General features: G+C 42.3%; 1 protein-coding gene across 12 annotated transcripts in view; it reads right to left on the bottom strand.

Moving 5' to 3' along the window:
* MYO3A (myosin IIIA) overlaps positions 1–12669 on the bottom strand; it is a 145483-nt gene that overhangs the window by 119270 nt on the left and 13544 nt on the right. For 3 of the 12 annotated variants that reach the window (XM_069777238.1, XM_069777304.1, XM_069777248.1), the window contains exon 1: positions 3830–4003. The exons of 1 other annotated variant lie outside the window; for it this stretch is intronic. The gene's annotated coding sequence lies outside the window, so the exon portion shown is untranslated. Of the gene's footprint in view, positions 1–80; positions 183–3829; positions 4164–4342; positions 4452–7259; positions 7517–12669 lie in introns of those variants that run through there. 8 more of the 12 variants (XM_069777309.1, XM_069777316.1, XM_069777274.1 and 5 more) reach the window with 7 other exon arrangements.

Here is a 12669-nt window from a genome sequence, read left to right as displayed (position 1 = left end):
CATATCTACCCTGTAATTTGCCAGACATCTTCACATGTGTCACAGGAGGTGGATGTCAGGAGCCAGTAACACTAGCTTACATTGCCTATTGGGTCTGTTACCTCTTTGGAGGTGACACTTGCACTCCTTCAGCTTCTGAAACTTAAACCTCTTGCCTAATGGATGCCAGAAAAATAATCAACCTAAAAAAAAAAAAAAAAAGAAAAAGGAAAGAAAGAAAAAGAAATTGTAGGCAATGTTCCTGTAGAGACTGTTGAGGCTTGTTATATCAAAGAAAAATAAAACCTTTCTTACCTCACTTTTTTGCCACCCGATGCCTTTATCCAATATCTAGTTTATAAGCTCTTTGGTCTGGTACTGATCACAAGGCACAGTGGGGCCTTGAAATACTTAATGTAATAGCACAGTAAAATCCTACAACACATTTCCTTTTATTTCATGAGTTTATGACACAATGACAAGTATTTAATAAGAAAGTTCAAGGTGGCTGCATGGAATTCTTAAGACAAGCCAAGAGCATGTGCTACATGCTACAATGTGCCATTCATCATACTCACACCTAGCACTTCCTGGACAAATGTCCAAATAATTTGATTGTTCAACTATGAACACGGATTGCAGCTCAGATCCTGAGCTAGTATAAATGTAGCTGTAATGAGCCATTTATGCAGCATGCTATCTCATCCATCATTCAAAGAATAAGTTTTGCTCTGGAAATTCCAATACCACCCCTACTTAATTCTGGAGGATATTTGGCCTCTGATTTTGATGATGATACAACCTATATGTGAATGGGAACTACAGTGAAACCTAAGCTCAGCGTGAATAGATTATCTAGTTTGGCAATTAGTTAAAGTGTTTGGAACACAACTGGTTTTATTACCTCACTTGTCAAAAGCTGAATACACTTAACATTATAATCTCACTCTAAAACAACAACAAAAGTATAATTTTGCATGATTATGTAATTTTTGTACTATCGATTTGTCTATCTGAATTATTCTCTTGAATGTACATCAGTTTGCTTACTACTTTCCACTCTATACATCCCCCAGTGTTCTCCCAGAACTGAACAATTGTCTTTCCCATCTGCAAGAAACTTTCCAGAGGAAAAGAAAACCCACCAACCTCTTTAGCCCCAGCTATGGTAGATGAAGAATCAAAATCAACAACCTTCTCTACCAGTCAGTCCACTTCTTTCACTGTTGTGTGCTTACACAAGTAAGAAAGACACAAGAGCTGGGATTCACCTAACTTGATAAATGTACAATATACCTATTACCTACTGGAACCTAAGCTAGATAATATAATCCTATTTTAGGCAGTCAAAGCAATCAAAAATTGATTTACCTGACCTGGTTAGCATCTACCTTAGCATAAAAGGACTTGCTCTCCAGACTCTATTGATTATACTGGCTAAGTTTCCATTGACTACAACAGGAACCCAGTTATACAGCTTCAGATGTAGACATGTAAGGTGAAACGAATCCCATCCTACTTAACTGCTAGAAACAAAGAGTTATAGCTTGACAACTAACAAAATGAGTACCGGCTCCATGCTACAGTCAGGGAAACTGCAAGAAAGCCACACCTCATCACCTGAAAGCTGGCAGGCAGCTTGGACAATGTCTGATGATGCACAGAAAAGGCAAGAACCATGCAATGACATTGCCAAGCAAACTTTGAACCCAACAACCGAACCCTAAATTAATGTAAATGTAAAAATAAATGGTTACTTTAAAGCATTTGGAGGCAAGGAGTGGTGATAAATTTAGCTTAATCTCAGACAATGTATTTCCTGGGCACTATTCAAAGTATATATGTTAATCTTAGGGCTGGTCAAGGAAAAAATTGATCTATTTTTGAGGGCACTTTTTAGTGTTCACTCTCTGAAGGGCTGGGTAACTGCTGCTTCTGTTTCTAAAAAACACTTTTCCTCTTTGCTGACTATTATCCAGCAACAACTTTCCCAACAAGCAAGACAGCTTTCAGAGAAACTTGATGCCTCTGGACTCCTTGACCTTTGCAAAACTTCTACACGGAGTAGAGAAACAGTACTGTGCAGTATCAGTACCTGATCTCCTTCTATTGATAAATGCATATTGGGTGTCCACACTGACATTTCATCTGCTGATTATTATTCAGCTGATCTTGACATTTCTACTTGCTGCAGATTGAACTGACCAGCACCACTCATGGGAGACTCCAGCACTTCACTCTCTAAATGTTCTCAGAGAGCACAGCTGGAAGAGATCTGCATCAGTGTTAGGTTCCACCTTGGTTTTCTTCCATTCCCTGCCATGCCCCACAACAGTAAAAGTCCTACTGCATTCTGAGGTTTACAGTTCTCAGGAAACTCCATCGGAGGAGGGGTTTTTTTAAGCAACAGGTTAAAGAATCAGCAAGGGCTGTAAGCATTCAATCTAATCTCATGCATAGGGGCTACCCACTGGATGACAATCCTTCAGTACAGGATCCCAATTTTTTGATATATAACCTTGAGTTATAGGAAGAGAGTATGAAAAGAACATGAAAACAAAATGCAAAGTTTAATTATTGTTCTAAAAGCTCTGATATTTTGAAAACAAATGAGAGCTAAAGATTTTTGTGGCAATTGTCATCCGACATAAAATATTTATGCAGGGGCATTACAATCATGAAAACAAGATGAATATCAGAAGGCGGAATGGTTCATTATCAAATTGTATTCGGACCTTGTGCCACCAGAAGTAATGAACTGACACTGGCAATCCATGAACCGAATCATATCCAGCTCATTTTGTGGCTCCCAGAAGAGAGGCACGGCAAGCGATGAGAGTAATTTTTCAATGACTACACACTAGATCAATATATTAGCAAAGAACTTAGCTTTCAAAGCTAAAGCAGCACTTAATTTTCCTATTTTAACACAGTAAAACTTTACGAGGCCATAAAAATCAATATGGTGTGATCTCACTCACTCCCTATTTCTCAGGACTTCTAACAGCAGCAAAGTGGCAACTCAAAATTAATTTAGCAGCTGTATCAATATGTGCTTTGGCAGGGCTTGAAATTAAGGCGATGCAGTCATTTGACAGCAAGATAAGGAAGGCATTACGGACAACAGGCAAATTTGCTTGCACTTAACATTACCAGGCAAGACATTTCGGGGTACGAGTGTACGCTGGGGCCCAGTAAGATTTCACGCGTGTCTTGCCGAGGCCCCCGGTCACGCCGCAGGCCTGCGTGTCACACTGCACGGCAGGGCGGGCAGCGCTGCTCCGCTCTGCGAGCCCCTGCTGCCAGCCCCAACGCCCTGACCGGTTCCACCACACCTTCCTTACCCAGAAACTCACATAAAACAAACAAATAAATAAACAAACACATAAGTAGAAACAACCAGGAGGACTGAACGAGAGAGCCCAGGGGCCGGGGCCAACCCGCACCCTCCACACGCCTCCCGGGGCCGGGGCCGGGGCCGGAGCCGGGACCTCCCGGGCCCCGAGCAGCCCCGCTGGCAGGCCGCGCACCCCGGCCCCGCCTGCCCGCCCCGCAGCTGCCTGGAGCGCCCGTCCCGACACGGGGGCTGCCGCCGGCGGCGGGAGGTGCCGTCTCGGCCCGTCCTGCCCGCCGCGCCACCCTACGGGGGCCGGGCCGCCATGTCGGGGGGGCCGGGCCGCCCCTCAGCCCCTCGGCGAGGCGTGGCCGCCGGGCAGCGCGGATCCCGCCGCGGCGGCTCCCGGGCGAGCGGCGGTTACACAGCGGCGGCAGAGCCGGCAGCCCGTCACCGGTCCCGGGACCCCCCCCACCCCGCTTCAGCCCTGCCCGCCGCTCCCGGGCCGGGGATTACCCGCAGCGAAACCTCCGGTCCCCGCAGAGCCAGCCCCGCCGAGGGGGCCGGGGCCGCGCCACCTCCGGCGACTGTGCCTCGGACTCGCCCTCCTCCTCCGGACGGCCCCGGCCGCAGTCCCGCCTCGGGGTCAGCGGCGGATGAGCGGTTTGCCCCGCTAATCCCCCGCAAGGGCCGGCAAAGCCGGGAGGGCTCGGCCCGCCCCGGGCAGGGCGCGGCGAGGGGCGCCGGGGCGGCCCGGCCTCCCCTCCCGGCGGGGAAGCGGGCGGTCGCCGAGCGGGCGGCCGAGCCGCCCCGGCCCGGCCGGGCCGCAGCCAACCCGGGGTCCCGGGCCGACCGCCTCCAGAGCGAGGTCACAGCCCCCGGGGCCTGGCCCACCCCACGGGGGATTGCGCCGCGCCTGCCGGCCGCGGAGGGTCCAGGGAGGCTGCGGACCTAGCACAGGAGAGCTGCGAATCGCGGCCCTGGGGCTGCCGGTGGCCGCGCTGCCCTGCGTAAACCTGAGGGACTTACCTGGTCCGCTAAAAATAACGGAGATCTGGTACGCGCACGGAGCTCGCGTTATTACCCGTTGCAGAGAGGGTAATACACGGCGGGCAGCACAACATAAGCATAATACATGGTAGCAGGGTGAAGTCGCAAGACAATGTACTCAAAAGTTGGGAAACGGATGGATTTTAATCAATACAGCTCCTATGTGATGTGTGAGCCAGGCTTTAATTATGCTTCTTAGGTTTCCTTTGGAGGACCCCTGCCACATCCACTGCAAAGAGGCAGCCGCACTTAATCAGCGCTGGGGAACGTGTGCCTCCGTCCGAGACTTCTGCTGTCGTGTTGAGTTTGTCTCCTTCCATTTTTCTAATAACGTTTGAACCTGGTTTTTGTTTTCAGACAGGTCTGACAGTAGGGGCGTTGTTTCAGAGCTATGTTCTACGTCTTTCACAAAAGCAGAGTAGAGGCTAGGTAGTTCATGGATGGCCTTTCCATGTGAATATATCCGTGATGGGAAGGGCTGCTTATCCCATCCCAGACATTGCAGAAATCACATGGACAAGAAAGAAGCCTTATGAAATCCCTCACTGTGGGAAAATCATCAATAAAAACTTCAGTATTCTTAAACCCCAAAGCTAAACAGCCACAAGCCAGATATTTGTAAGAACAAGAGACTTCCTTAGTTCCCTTCATCAAAGCACTACTTCTTTACTGTATAAAAATTGTTAGCATTTTTAGACTGTGCGCAGCATTATGTGCATAGGAATTTATGAGGGAAAGTTTAAGGTGCCATATAGTCTTTATTAACTCCTTTCATTGATGGCTGCTCTGTCCCTTCATAACTGTTCCTCCTCCCCTGGTTGAGACCCTATAAAAACACAAAATGAGCTCCCTAGTTTTGTAATCCCATTTTACTAATTGGGGTTGGAAACACTAGCAGAATAGGGCCTCAGCTGTAAAAACATCCATATCTTTTAAGCGTGAATTGCTACATGAGCAACATTGTGCAAAGCTTCCTCCCCCCTGAGCAAAGCTCTCATTGATTTTAGTTGTGCTTACGAGTGCCTAGCACCCACTGCCTTTAGGCCCCGTGTCTGGCTGGATGGCAGGTCACATGCAGAAGCATGACAGTCTAATCCTCTGATCATGCAGAAGCTTGACCAGAGTGCACCATGAAAAAAGGCTAGAAGCCTCTCAGTGGAAAGCCAGGTAGAAAAAGGGGATAGTAGACACTCATACCTCTCCTCCCAGCAAGGAGGCCTGGAGCAAGGAGCTGAAAAGTGATTAGGCACAATCTTAGGAGCTAGAAAAGACAATAACTTCAGTGATCGGTTCATACATCCCCTTCCACTCCTAGCAGTGCTGTCTTAAAACCACTGTTTCCCACCTTGCCTGCTTCTCAGTATCTGTGTGCCAAAGTCACTGTCCCTTAGCTCTGAAGACCTGAAATTCCCTGTGACTGCTCCTTCTTCTGTCAAAGGGTCCTCAAAGGCAAAAATCCATTATGCGACTTAGCTAACTGAGTCCATTTGGAGTGAAGTATTGTACACACTTTGGTCTTCTGCATTAATTAATTATTCAGGTGAACTGGTCTGCAAAACTCCCCCAAACTAGTATCTGTTTCATTTAAATGATCCTGAATGATGTGTAAGTAATGACAGTCCGTTGCTGCAGGAAGGATCCTAGTTTAAACCGGTAAAAGTCACAACCAACCTCTGAGGCCTATGAAGGTAGGCACTGTGCAAACAAACGGGGAGTTTCAGCCCTTAGCGAACGACAATCTATGTGTCAAATAGACACTGATTGTGTTAGAAAACCTAGGCATGAAGCGATTAAGTGACATTCAGTGTCATACAGCCTAGCCGCATTTCTCCTTTCCCTTTATTTTCAATCCTTCATGTTCTTCTTTTTCCATCTCAACATGCCTTGGCTTTACCCCTCTTACCCCAAAATTTATGGCTCTGCTTTTATCTAGGAAGCCTTCCAGGTGAGATTTCAAAGTTCCTGAGTGAATGTGGGTATATGCTCCCTCTCCCCAAAAATAAATTTGAAATAATTAAGGACAAGTATTATGTATTGACAATATCTAGATACATATTAAAGTGTGATCATCTCCAGCTAGAACCTGGTATGAAGTTAAGTTGTGCTTAAAGCCATGAGACAGCATCTATACTACACTATCTTTTCAGCAGATTGCGATTAGATTGGTTTCAGACTCTCCTTGCCTTTCAACGTAGTTTTTAACTTCACTAGAAATATTGTGGGTGTAAGTCTGAAAATTATTTTTAAATTACTATGTGAGAAATATGAAAGAAGTATGAACAGATACCCTTTCAGAGCATCTTCAACATTAGATGACACTAGACAATTGCTTAGAGAATAAGTCTTACTCTTCATTGTAATATAATGCACCAGAAGCATACATAAGTAGAATGGACCTATTTTACTTCAGAACCGATAAACTCAGACATTTACATTCCTAGAAGCTTCTAATGACAAAAAGAAAAAAAGGTGCTCTCATGAGTAAGGCACCAAATTAAGACTGTAATTTATTTAATAAACTATTTCCTGTATTGTGAAAATCCTTACTACATCCAAATAAAGTCAGGATCCTGCTGTGCTGAATGCTGCAGACCACCCTACAAAAGGAGGTCCTCCTGCTGCTATGCTCTGAATCCTGGGCAAAGCTCAGCCACGGGGGGCTTGTGGGACCTAAGGCATACGTTCCCTCTTTTCATCTATTTTCTTTTCTTTATAACTGAGCTTTTAATACTATTCTACCCATGAGGAGGTGTTTTGTTGGCTAATTATGTACATACGCAAATAACAAGTGATGTACAAAAAGATCAGCAGATATATAAATGGTAACTTAAGAAAATAAACAAGCATGTTTAACTAGCAGAAGAGAGACCACCACTATAAGAATTAAAGAACTTACCTCTCTGGGGAACTGCTTTTTGACCTCTCTGGCTGCTTAACTGAGCACAGCCTGTAGCAAATATGAGGAACTCCTCCCCTTTTGGTGTTTATTACAGAGAAACAATACTTCCTGCGACACCTGAGTAAATATCCTCTAGGAAAACCACCACAGAGTTTGTCTACAGCTATCTTGTTATTCCTTTGATCATAAATACCATCCACCATAATGAATTACCAAGCATGCCCAAAAGCATGAGTTATTTATTGAATGCACACATTTCTCTGAAGCAACTGTGAGCTTTGCCAGATATTTTCTTTAGTTGATCAAAAGAGCTCCGTAACCCCTTTTGAAGGTCTTAGATGCATGATCCTTGTAATCACATTTAAGGGGCTGGTTAGCTGAGGAGATTGTTAATAGGATACAAAACCCTTCACATCCAACCCAGATCAGTGCAGATGAAAAGTTGTGACTATTCAACAGCTCTTTCATGTCCTGTGACCTAACCCAGTTCCTAAAGGAGAAATGTTTGTATTACTTTGAATTTACAGAATGTGGTTTTCAGGCTTTTTTAGCTGCACGTGTGATACAGAACATTTGACAAACAGGAAAATAATTTAAAAGCTCAAAAAGTGGTAATTAATGAATCCAATTAAAACTGCAATCCAAAGAATTTTGAAAATTCCCACTCCAAAACTACCTCCACAGTCTCAACAAGCCCATAAGCACAGGTGAGGGTTATAGTAATCAAAAGCAGAAATTGCTGGAAAATAGGAGTGATTTAGAAAACTGACAGTTCTTCTCTAAAATTTCCCTGTATCAGCCCCTGTCATTAGGCCCAGGAGCTGCACATCTAGCACAGAAGTATTGCCTTCGAATGGTGATAGCCTAATTCACACTTGTTGATTGATTCCCAGTAGGGAAGAAAAAAAATACAAGCAAATATATGCAAGGCATTGTGTTGAAATTTCACAGCTGTTTTTACTTCACAGGGTTTGAGGTAGCAAAGTTTTAGGGTTTTGTAGGTATTGTTTTCCATCTAAGCAAGTCGTAAGCCAGATCCAACTTGAACTTGTCTCAAACTGAATTTTAAAAAAATGCTCTTAATTTTTTTTTTTTAATAAAATATCAAGAAAAGAGGTATTGGAAAATTTGGAGTATAAAACCTTCCACAGTTGTTCTAAAAAATCACAGGAGAGAAGGTCAGGGGCCAAGTGATAACTGCAGAGAAGATCTATGCTACAAAATGCCTTCTAGTGTCAGCAGTTACTTAGAGAGTACACTTATCCCTTCCTTGGAACGCACTGATCACCAAAATAACCTTAAAGGATTTTGCTTACGTGCAGTGATGTGAACTAGTAAGAAGGTGGTAGGACATCTGAGGATTGCTGCTTTCTGCATCCTGGGCTGTAACATAAAGTGCCAATCTTGGAAACGTGCAGGTAAAGATTTGGGGTTGTAGTACTGCCATTTCCAAGTGTGCACAACAGATCCCTCAGAGTCATGAAGCTGGCTTGAAAATTGTGGGTTTAAAAAACTATATTAAGCAATAAACACCAGTCACATGGTAATATTGGTCATGTGGGTCGTCTTGTTAATACAGCAGTTTGCCTACTAACTGCTTAGAGATTTCAGGTTTGGCACTTTATTTTTTTTTTTTTTTGCAAAATATTTTTTAATCAGTTGTATGGGGGGTCTCATTTATATCCTGCAGTAGCAGTGCCTATGTTATGCACAATCCAAATGAATAAAAATATGTAACATATAAACTGTCTGTTTCTTTACAGCTGTATTTCTCCATAGCCCCTGAAGGTTTAGGTAATCAGCAGTCTGGCCTTAAGAAAAAAACTCATTAAACAAATATCACCATTAACATTACTAAACACAAATGTACTTTGTTATATAAATAGGATTGTGAACTAATGAAGTATAAGCAGCATCAATGCATTGATAATTCAAGCAGTTAAATTGATGTTTGGTACATAGATCTAGTTATCTGTGCTGTTCTGGTATGTACTTACAGGAGAGTTGAAAAGACCTTTAACTAAAAAAAAAAAAAGACCCATCAGAACCTTCCTATAAGATTCTATAAGACCCAGGGTCTTTCCGTAAGACCCTGAATTAAAATAAGACCTAAAACCCAGAAGCTGTTTGGTGTAGAGGCTCCTACATAACATATACCTGTACAACACCTAGCATCCAGTCTCTGAGTTCATTGCATTCCAGGTGCTGCTATTTAACCATGTTTATTAATGGGGCAAATAGAAGTCTTTTCATATCAGGTGATAAAAGAAGGCTCAGTGTTAGGCAAGTGTGTCTTTTCTTCTGCCTCTGAAGGGGTCACAGTGCACAAATGGAAGTGTCAGCCAGGAATGATAAATGATATTTTGTATGAGTGAAAAGGAGAGGGAATCAGTCTTAATCAGTAGCCAGAGCACACACATTTCTGTATAGAAAGTTGCACATGGGATCTGCCTGACCAGTAGGTCTCCAAATCACTTGCTCACTTTTCTTCTACCTGACATGATTTTTTCAATCAATCAGCCTTGGCTAGTGCAGAAGATTCTCCATGTTCACAGTTCCCACAAACACCCATCACAATTCTTCAAAGTTAAATTTCAGGCACTGAAGGCATTATGGTTTGTATAAGACCAACTTCTCTCAAGACTGAATCAGTTCCAGTAGCCTTGGCAAGAGTCACAGGGCACCAGCTCCTTAATCTGTGGATTAACTGGACGTTGAGGTTACCATTTGGAAAAATCAAGCTTCTAATCCTCATAATATGTAAGGAACTGTAAAATTTAATCTAAATATTCAGTAACAAGATGGAGAAGAATAATAACCTAAGAAATTTCATGGGGTTTATTTTACTATGCCTTTTTTTTTAAATACCTTATTTTTTTGAAACCAATACCATGATTTTGAAGGGATATGAGTTGTGAGGTTTGCAAATTTGAGGCTGGAAGTACTCAAATTACTATTCTTGGACAATTTCAAGTCTGGAATATCACATAATATGCAGAATACTTCCAATGGAAACAGAATGTCTCAAACATTTTTTGTTCTGCTCTTTTTCTTCCTATTTTACACTGTTTCAGATGTAGCAGGAGCCTCCTGTCAGTCTAGATCATCCTCCCCTTGGAGCCAGAGGTAAACAGCACGTTGCCAGACTTCACACACTTCACAAATCCACACTTCATTAATCCCAAACAGTTGCAAAATAACAAACAAATAAATAAACCCTAGAAAATTCTCTTTTTCTTTCAGGCAAAAAAGATACAGGTTGGTTGTATCACACTAACCCCAAATGAAGAATGACAGCGTAATCTGAGAATCTGAAAAGTTTGTTTTGAAGTTTTTCTCCATTATTCTGCTGGTACTGTTATGAATTCCTCAGCCTCCTAATCCAGAGGCAAGCCACAAATGAATCTTATAAACAGTTTCCTATTTGTGAGCCTGCCATTAATCTCTGAGGATGTTCCAAAGATAGCCCTCGGAGGATTTGGATTTGTCGTCTTCTTTTTCTTTTTAATCCATTTAGGGAGTATAGCAAACAGTGACACAAACAGGATTACATTTTGAAGGGGCCCATGCCTGGTTATGTGAGTGGCACACAGACATGCTGAGCTCTGGTTTCCTGCTCTGCAGTTTGCTCTTTTCCCAACTGCTCCTCCTCCTCTTTTCTGGTTGATTGGAAACAAATTTGAAAAAACATACTTATTTTGGAAAAATTACAGATTTAAAAAAAAAAAAGGAAGAAGAAGAAGAAGGAGGGAAGCTGTGTACCATCCTGATTTTTAGCCTCTTATCTGTCTTTATTACCATACTTTTGTCCCAGTGCTCTACCAGTTAACCTTATGTAGCATTTCCAACACTTCATTCTCCTGTGTGACGGGACAGTCTTGTCATCTCAGCTGCTAGCAGGAACGGAGGCAATTCTTCTCCACTCCCACAGACTAATTCCAGCATTTCTGTGGTGGCGGTTTCTTTAGAGCCAAACTGTCATTAGGACTTTTCCAGGTAACAAGCACTTTTTGAAATAAAAGCACTGATGTTTAAACACTGAGGGTAGTTTAAACACTGAAGTGAAGTATGAAAGGCACCAGTATATTATACATCTCAGAACACCTTCAAATCAAGGCAAAGATTTTAAAACAATGAAAGGCTGTTAAAACATCAAGAATTCTGTGTTCCTGGAAGTATTAATTGGATATTGATCATGGCAGCTGGTGTGCTAAATGGTCCCAATTGCTCTATCCATGACCATCTCTCTCCATTATTTTAACTCTTCCAATTTCTCCCATTAGCTGCAAACTTTATCAGAAAATATTTTTGCTTCCCAGCTATTGTCAGGAAAAAATTCTTCAGGGCCAAGACCGATTGATACAAACTTCCATTAGAAACATACCTCATTTAGAATGGTTTTTAATTTCATGTTAGATTTTGAGACCTACAAGTAGCCAGTTTCCAATCTGTCCAATGGTGAAGGACTGATTTTATAGATTCTTAGGTCTAATATAAGCTATCTAAAATGAATGGCTTTCATATTTCATATAAGCTGCTATAGTTAGCAAGGGTCCACATTTAAGAAGATACCTGATAATGTATTTTGTCAAAAATACTGAGAAGACAATCGAGATAAACTTAAGAACCCCCCACATTTTTCTAACTAGAGTCCCAGTTCTCAAATGTGTCTTATCTGTGCTATGTTATGTTTGGCATTAAAAAAATTAAAATAGGTGTCACAGAATGCTTTCTATAAGTTTATATGTAAGTTCTACATCAGGTAGTACTGGTTTTGTTCCTCATATACACTTACACCTCAGATGGTATCTGACATGGTTCAATACGATCTGTAAGTCACAACAACGTGGCAATATAAATTGTCTGGAGTAAAGAAAATTACTGAATAAGCTCTGAAGGTTTCAATAAACAAGATTTAAATTAAATCAAAAAGCCAACATTCAAAACCTCAGAGCCAACAGTCAAAAAAAGCTTGTTTTCTCCTTTACATTATCTAGATAGAAAAGGAGACTGTACTGTGTGTATTTGTTAAATAATATACCTTTGCAAAGCTGAGGTAAACTTACCTGGCTGTTCTTTAAAACATTAAAGTTGCAATTAGTGTAATGGTCCAGCAGTTACTGTGTCTAGCTGCTCTTCAGTGCCAGAATTAGATCTTTAGTTTGCCTTTTAAAATTGCTTTTTAAGAAGGATTGCTAAGCAAACCTGCAGAGGAGCCATATTGGATCTAACCATGTGGAAGTTTTCAGTCCTTGAAGATGAAAATGGTCATTATGAAGGTGCTCTAAGGTACAGTTTGAGTGGCATAAACTGCTCCTCACACTCAGCAGCCTTTGCAGCTGCTAATGCTCAACTGTCTTTGAAGAAGGGCTCATGCAAGTGAAAGTTAATTTCAATCCACCCTAAA

The sequence above is a fragment of the Haliaeetus albicilla genome, chromosome 2, assembly GCF_947461875.1.
Source record: "Haliaeetus albicilla chromosome 2, bHalAlb1.1, whole genome shotgun sequence".
NCBI classification, from domain to species: Eukaryota; Metazoa; Chordata; class Aves; order Accipitriformes; family Accipitridae; genus Haliaeetus; species Haliaeetus albicilla.
This window is presented reverse-complemented; position numbering and strand designations above follow the sequence as displayed.